This window comes from Epinephelus moara, chromosome 11 (genome assembly GCF_006386435.1).
Source record: "Epinephelus moara isolate mb chromosome 11, YSFRI_EMoa_1.0, whole genome shotgun sequence".
NCBI classification, from domain to species: Eukaryota; Metazoa; Chordata; class Actinopteri; order Perciformes; family Serranidae; genus Epinephelus; species Epinephelus moara.
In genome coordinates this window covers 35,978,212-35,986,537 of record NC_065516.1, presented here as the reverse complement: position 1 = coordinate 35,986,537, position 8,326 = coordinate 35,978,212, and positions in this window count along the sequence as shown.

The following is an 8,326-nucleotide window of genomic DNA, read 5'->3' as shown; positions in this document are numbered from 1 at the left end:
GAAAACAGACAATGCATGTAACAGGCTGAAGTTGACACGGCGTCCCAGAACGTCAACAACCAACACACCCAGGGTACCTTGGACGTCATATGTGGACGTGGAAAGTCCATGACCAAACGTGGACATGTGACGAGGTCACAGTGAGGATGAGTTCGCACACTGTGAATTTCTGCGTGCAGCCTTGTGCAGTGGATCAGGAGCACAGCAGCTTGACAGTTACAGCTCTACAGGACGCACAGAGATGCTGTCCATATCCTCATGTCACTCTGGGAAACACAGCAAACAAACATATGTCCCAAAATGTGAAGCATGTTACAGTTCATATCAAAGACAGAAAAGCAACAAATACTCACACTGGACTTTCTGGAACAGCTAATGTTTGACCTTTGGATTTGATAAACGACTTAAACCTGCTTTAATTCATATTTTTGGCTGGTAACCCCGTGTTACTAGTGTGTGCTACAATTACATTATACATCACACAGCTAACTATAGATATATTTATCTACACAGTGTATATAAAATGATTATAGTAAGTGACTTCAATGTACCCTCTGGGTTTTTCAAAGAGCACTGAGAGCTACATTTAGCTCCTTGAGGACATGTCCATACGTATCCACATATTTCTATAAACAGTTATTTTTTCCTCCGTCTGTCCACACAACGTCATTTTACAAAATATCTCCATCTACACTATAACGCTAAAACACAGACAGTAGTGCTGTTGCAGAGCTGCCTGCTGCAGTAACTACTGTATTGCCACAACTGAAAGTCAGTACTCCTCATATAAATACAGCCACTGCGTTATCAACAAGATGGTCCTGAAAATATTTGACAATAAAAAGTCTCGTGTTACCAAATGAAGGGATTCAGTCCACAGAACATTGAATCTGTAGTGAAAGATGGTACAATGACAATATGATTATCAAAATAGAAGTACTCCTGTGGTCGAGGCGTTAGCTGTCTTATCTGTTAAGTGTACAGACTAACATTACTTTTTTTCAAAACACCTACTGGAGACCTCATCTCCGCTGATTCCCATTCAATTTAAGGCCAAGGAAGCTCACTTAAACATGCGACTGATGCTCTGGACATGAGAAAGTTTTCCTTCCACTCCTAATCCACAAAAATCCCACTCTGGAAGGTGCTAGTTCGACCCGTCCTGATCCATGATCGTCGGTTCTGGTGGACCTTAAGGTGCTGACACACCAAACCGACATCAAAGAACTAGCGGCGATGAAAGCCAACTGTTGCGTCGTCTACGTCACCTCACGTCGCCCTGTGTCAGTTGCATTTGAACACACTACACGGACTACATCCGACGGCCAAGTAGCACGTNGGTTTGTTATTCAGGTTAAAGTGTGAAGAAGCAGCGGGTCTGTGGGGCAGCTGAGTGAAGTAGAGCCTGAGGAGGAAGCACCGGTTAGCCCCGGTTTCACTACAGGCAGATTCACTCGCTACAGGAGCGAGGAAATAAAACCTGAACAGCCAATCAGAGTGATCTCTCTCACCGACAACCTCCACCGCAGATTCAACATGCTCAATCAGCTGAAAAGCTGCTGACGCCGAAGTGCCGACGGTGCGGGACACACCGCAAAAACTAGGGCGACAGACGCTCACCGACGGCCCAACTTTGGTCGACGGCCGACCGTCGGCTTGGTGTGTCAGGGCCTTTAAACCGCGGACGCTGAGGTGAAGCAAAAACACCTGGTGCAGCAGATGTGTCTGTTGGTCGGTGAAGTGGTGAGTGTAAGTGTAAAGTCATCATGAGACCAAGCAGTGCTAACAGAGCATTATCAAAGCAGTGGTCGGCCATTGCCGTTGTATTCAGCATTTGCTCATTACACATTCTCGGAACACATCGGCTGTATGCGCGATACAGCCTCTGGGGGCAGACCCCCGATTTTTTGGCATTCCGGTTTGATTTGGGCGGAGGAGGCGAATTTCCGTTTATATATAAGTAAATATGCTGAACCATTGCGATGGATTCAGAGTTTGCAGTGACTCCAATTATGTTCGCACGGAGCGTTTAACCTGTTAACAACAGCAGCTGGCTCAAACGTGATTGGTCAATATCACGCAGACTACAAACAGCCTAAAACCAGAAACCAGGGCTCTTCCGCTCTTCTTCCGGAGGCAAAGTCTCCGGAGTTTGCCTACAGACTCTACATTCACTGAATGTAGAGTCTGTATATAGAGACTACTCATCACACAAAGCAGCAGTAGGCATGTGATATTCGGAAAGATGACATCATCATCTTCCAAATGCTCTGTTGACATCCGTCCACACAGAGAAACAGTATACAGTTTCAATAAATCTCTCTTTTGTGGACGAGAGGCCCAAACATAAAGAAAAATATTCGTTTACAAGAATATCTGGGTACGTACAGACAGGACCTGAATGTAACTGTAATCCATGACACTGGGGTTAGCCAACTAGCATATGCCAGAGAGACAACGTTAGCAACTTACGGGGGAATGCAGTGGAGCATTTAGCAGCTTAAGAGTCAAATATTTTCCTCAGAGTTGATGGAGATCAAACCAGAGAGAGAATGTTGTAATATTGCTTTGATGGTTTTTCTGCCCCCTAGTGGCCATAAATAGATCAATGCAGCTTTAACTGGTTCATCAAACGGTTCGTTTACTGTCCTTTAAATAACTGATTGTTTGAAGCGGTAAATAACAGTGTTGGTGATATATGGACATGTATATTGTATATTTGCATTGTATCAAAGTCCCATCCCTCTTTTGTATTCAGTCATTCTTCTTTGTAGCAATAACATTTTAGGCTTTCGTTCCCATCAGGAGAGAGGACAAGGACACATTGAAGGTCTAATTCTGTTGCCCCTTAAAATCTCTATTTTTGTAAGAATCACTGAAGCACTTCTAAATGAGGCCAGGAACATGCAAAAAGCAGCACTTTAAACCGAGCTGTAACTCCTCTCATCGCTAATGAAATGGCCACCTGTGTCGCTGCCTGCTGCTTACAAACAAACATCACACAGAATATTCAGGACTCTGAAAAAAATTTAATCTGCTCATATGTGCATCGTAAGAGCCACTAAACTATCCTAGTATATTTAAAGGAAAAGAGAACTGATATATCCTTTGTTCATATTCTGATTTACTGCTGTCTATTTTCTTATGACTGTGCACTGTGTGAGTGTTCACGATAAATGTCTATTTTATTCCTCAGATAACTGTTATTGCTTCTTTATGTCATTTTACTCAAATGAGGTATATTTCATGTTATTGTTCAGGATTATATTTACCTTTTTATACTCTGTTTTGTGAATAGTGACATTCATGTTTGTTACGTTGATATTTATGTTCCTTACCCTGCTGTTTATTCCACATCTTTCCTCAGCTGAACTCGTTCTGAGACATATGTTACAGACTTTTCTAAACTTTGTTTTTCACCACATGGTCATGTGATTTCTTTGACTCTAGTGTAACATTTGGTTTGGATGTGTTTGCTCTTCTTCTATATCCCACTTCTTTTTTATATTAATCATAATTCTTTTTCAGATTTCCCTTCTTTTCAACCTCAGTTCAAATTGTGACCTTTTACACTGTAGAAAATAAGAAATTTACAGCCTTTGAATAAAAAACATTGAAAGGGATCAAACGTTGGTCTCATTCCTCTGTTTTAAAGCAACGTCAAATGTTTGATGTTGGATCTGTACTTCATTACATTTATTTAGCTGATGCTTTCACCCAAAGACACTTATAATACATTTATTCAGCCATGTGGATATGACCCAAAAATAACAGGAATCACACATCAATTTAATCAAATATGCTGATCTGCTTTGAGTGCTTTATTAAGGGACAAAAAGAAAAAGAAAAATTTATCCTTGTTTTTTTAAAATAATAATCAACAATTAATGAAACAGTCAGGTTCAATTCTAACAAGTCTTTACGATATAAACACAACTATCTGTCTACTCTGTGTTCAAGGGATAGTGCACCCAAAACTGAAAATTCAGCCATTATCTACTCACCCATATGCCGAGGGAGGCTCAGGTGAAGTTTTAGAGTCCTCACAACACTTGCAGAGATCCAAGGGGAGAGGAGGTAGCAACACAACTCCACCTAATGGAGGCTGACGGCGCCCCAGATTCAAACGTCCAAAAACACATAATTGAAACCACAAAATATCTCCATACTGCTCGTCCGTAGTGATCCAAGTGTCCTGAAGCCCCGACATAAAAAGTTGTTTGGAAAAACCTCATTTGATCTCTGTTTTTCAATGTGCAGATACGTGCTTGTGATTAGAGTATTACCCAAAGAGTCCAGTAGAGGGCGTTTTTGGCAGCCTCAGAGGTTGCTGCTTGGAGTGTAGATAGGTGTGTCTTTGGGGCACTTACTGAAATGATGCGGTCATACTTCTTGGGAGGACAGTCTCCACTCTAACTTGAAATACTGACGTCGCCTGTAGGACATTTATCTATCACATAGTGAGGTCTGTGACCGATTTGTCCCATGAAAGGACAAACTAACAAACAGCTTGTCTGCTGTGATGGATTGGTGCTTTGGTAACATTAGTATCTGTCAGTTTGTGGTACAGTATAAAGACGGGGAGATTGAAAAGTAAACCTGCTATCAAGTGGACTCTATTTCCACGTCTCTGCTGCAGCACTGGGGTTGAACCAGCTTCTCCCTGAGAGAAAGCCTCTGTGCTTGTGCATCTCAGATAGCTGCTCCTTTCCTTAACACACTCACACTCTGAACAAACAGCCATCCGGAGCAATTTGAGGTTCAGTATCGTGCTCAAGGATACTTTGTCATGGATCGAACTGCTGATCTTCTGATTAGTGGACACCCCGCTCTACCACCTGAGCCATGGCCGCCTCTATTTCAGTGGACTCTGAATATAAAACCATAAATCTCTATTTCAGTGGACTCTGAATATAAAACCATAAATGTATATGCCTATAGAGACAGAGCATAACGTGTCATAATCTGAAAGCCACGCCCCCAAAGGGGAAACGAGACCCTTTCCCGTCACACTTTCCCCCTCCATTTCCAGCCTGTTGAGTTTTCACTAAGTCCAAATGCCATAAAGTTGCTGTGTGGTGGGCTGCACGGCCAATAAAAACCCAGAGCTTAGCTTTTATCAGCTGTCGAGCAGAAAAACGGAACCTTGTAGAAGACAAAAGTGGATACAGGCAATAAAACGTGAGGCTTCAACAGGGGAGAAATTGTGGGATCCTGACACTCAGTATGTCTGTGTGTGCAGCAAACACTTTGTCAAACCCTCCAAATGTATTTGTTAAAGTAACAGTTAACTGTATTTATGTATGTTAAGCTAAAGCATTGACAGTATGAATGCAACTTCTGTTATAATTGTGCCCAGCACTCCGTGATTCAAGCAGTCCATTCCAGCGGTCCATGATTCAAGCAGTCCATTCCAGCGGTCCGCTCTAGCACTTCTATCAGTCTACCAGCATGTAGAGGCATGTCTCAAAACAACAACCTGTGCCGGTAGTAGGAGCAGGCTGACGGCTGAGCATGCCCAAATGCTCATCTTCTTAAAAAAGAATCTCCACATCATGTTTTTAACAAGACGAGCAAGGTAAGGAGAAGGGACACTGAGGTAGAGCAGAAATATTAAGCTTATCAATGTACCGTTGCCTCTCTGGTAGGCATAGCGTGCTAAAATAATCCTTTGCCATCTTATTATTAGCTAATTATTAGCTAGCTATAGCTAATAATTTTGGCGGGAGCCTATCTATGTTCCCAGGGTTCTATGTTCCCAGGGTTCTATGTTCCCCACTAAAGGGTTCTATGTTCCCAGGGTTCTATGTTCCCCACTAAACCCTGCAAAAAGGGTTCTATGTTGCCCACTCAACCAAGCGGGAAACATAGAACCCTTTTTGTGTAAGCGGGGAACATAGAAGCTTTTTTGCAGGGTTAAGTGGGGAACATAGAACCCGTGAAACATAGAACCCTGGGAACATAGGGATGACCCCAATTTGAGCTAGCTAGCTAGCAATTCAGTCGTGGAGACTTGAAAGCGCAGCTGCGGAGGCAGAATGACAACGGACGAGCGAAGAAGCGTGCCTCATTTCTCCTTTGGGGGCGTGGCCTTCAGATTATAACGTGTTGCGCTCTGTCTCTATGGAAGCGCACAGCAAAGGTACAGGGTTACCTTATTTTCGACCCAGACATTCAGGAGGCTGATGCCAAAACACAAATGGCTGTATCTAGAGCCAGTGTTTGGTTTGTCCACTCTGGGCTACTGTAGAAACATGCCGGTGCAACATGACGATCTCCATGGATGAGGACCAACTCCCTATGTAGGTATAAACATCTCTTTTTAAAGTGATACACTACAGGAACCATACTAAATATATATTCTTTCATTACTGCCAATATTGGCCTATAAGTCCTTTAACAGTGATCACTGTAAAGACTTTGTCAGTGTTTCAGTTAATACAATAATAAACAATTAATACAAAAAAGTAATGAAAATCTTGACAAAAAAAAAAATCAAACCCACAGTAAGATTCTAATGTAATAGCTCACAGATATTGTTGGTCGGTGCACTGAACGCGCTTGCAGATTGGCTAGTTTTAGAGCTAGCTCCCATCAGTCACATGACCTCCTAGAGCGGGAGGAAGTGGAAGTGATACACAGTGTGACTGAGGCCCTGAACTGAAACGTACTTATGTTGCCTGTATGACAAAGTGTCATGTCAGTGCGAGTGTGACTTTGTACCAACATCACTGTGAAAATGACTGTTTTGAAAGAGCGCTGATGGCTGCAGCAGTCTCTGCAGAGTGAACTCCAAACAGGTGCCTGTCAAAATGGAAACTCAGACACAGTTTGCTTTTTTTGATCAAACAAACGTCAAAAAACATGTTGATGGTAGTCAACATCAAACTTTAAAGCAGCACAAAGCAGTGATTTTCACAGCATCTCTGCTAACACATGATTGTTTTCAGAGTTTACTTTGTGTCTGTCTTTGACATCAAAGGGAACTGAAGCCTTTTCAGACACTGAACTCATCTTTCCCATACTGTACTTGACTATTTCCAAGGGAGAGCACACAGTCTGGCTTCATATTCTCCCCAAAATGTCAAAGCAAACGCAGAGACTCTGACATTAAATATAGAACATAAAACAGCCGGTGATGAAAGAACTACATACGCCACATGAACTCAGAGGCCGGCTTCCCACATGCTGATCAACACAGTCCTGATCACAAAAATCTTCAGAGCTTCAGTTTGTACCAGTGTTAACAAAAGCAGGAAAGCTTCACTGATAATGGCAGAAATAATAATGAATGAATGAAATGAAACAAGGTAGTGATCATCAGACTGGGGAGGAGAAGTTGTTTGCTGTCGTGGTAACAGGAGGGGGAAAGTATTTGGGCTAATTCTAATGACTCATTCATTAAGATGAATGGTGCCTCTCAAAGGTCCAGATGATCTACACCCAGTGAAATATTTCATCCAAACACATCATTACATCCAAAGACATCCACGAACTGCCGCTGCATTATTTCAAATGTTCATATTTCTCCACGTATTATCTATAATACCTTGAGTTTGGTGGCTGAACTCTGACCTTTTGACTGACACTTCACTTGAGCCAATAGGAGCCTCCATACTGACAGTCCAGGCTTCAATAGCCAGCAAAGGGCCTGTGCTGAAGGAAATTGCTTCCCTTACACCCTTTCACCTCGGAGCCAATCAACAGCCAGCGATCGGCTAAATGGCTTATGGGTTTTGTAGTCAATGACAGTGAGCTCCTTACAGGCACCATAGACTGAAGATGGCGGCGGCACACAGAGTGCTGCTGCGACCCTACAAACAAAAGAAGCAAACAAAAATACAATGATAGGCCTGATTCCCTAAACTAAACAAAAACAGGAGAAAACAGTTTCAATAAAAATGGCTGTTCACCCCTACAGCTTCATGCAGTAATATACAAAGTGTGATGCAGTTTACAATACAAATGGGGTAAGCGCTAAGCTAACGTGAAGCTAAAACACACACTTGAAGACCTAAATGTAATAGGTGAATCTTGTAGCTAAGATTAACATTGCCACACTTTTCCCGCCCTGTTACCGCTGCTGAGGGCGATGAAAGTGAGACTCAAGTAATGCCGCTACATGTTGTCCTTGCAGATGTACTTGTGCGAATATTCTACATGTTGTCCTTGCAGATGTACTTGTGCGAATATTAAAGGCCCAATCCCAATACCCCCCCTTGCCCACTACCCCTTGGCCCTCGAAATGAAGCAACGAGGGGTAGGGGTAGAAATCTTTCCCTAGGAATTGGGACACCACTCACTACGTCACCGCGTCGGTTACGTT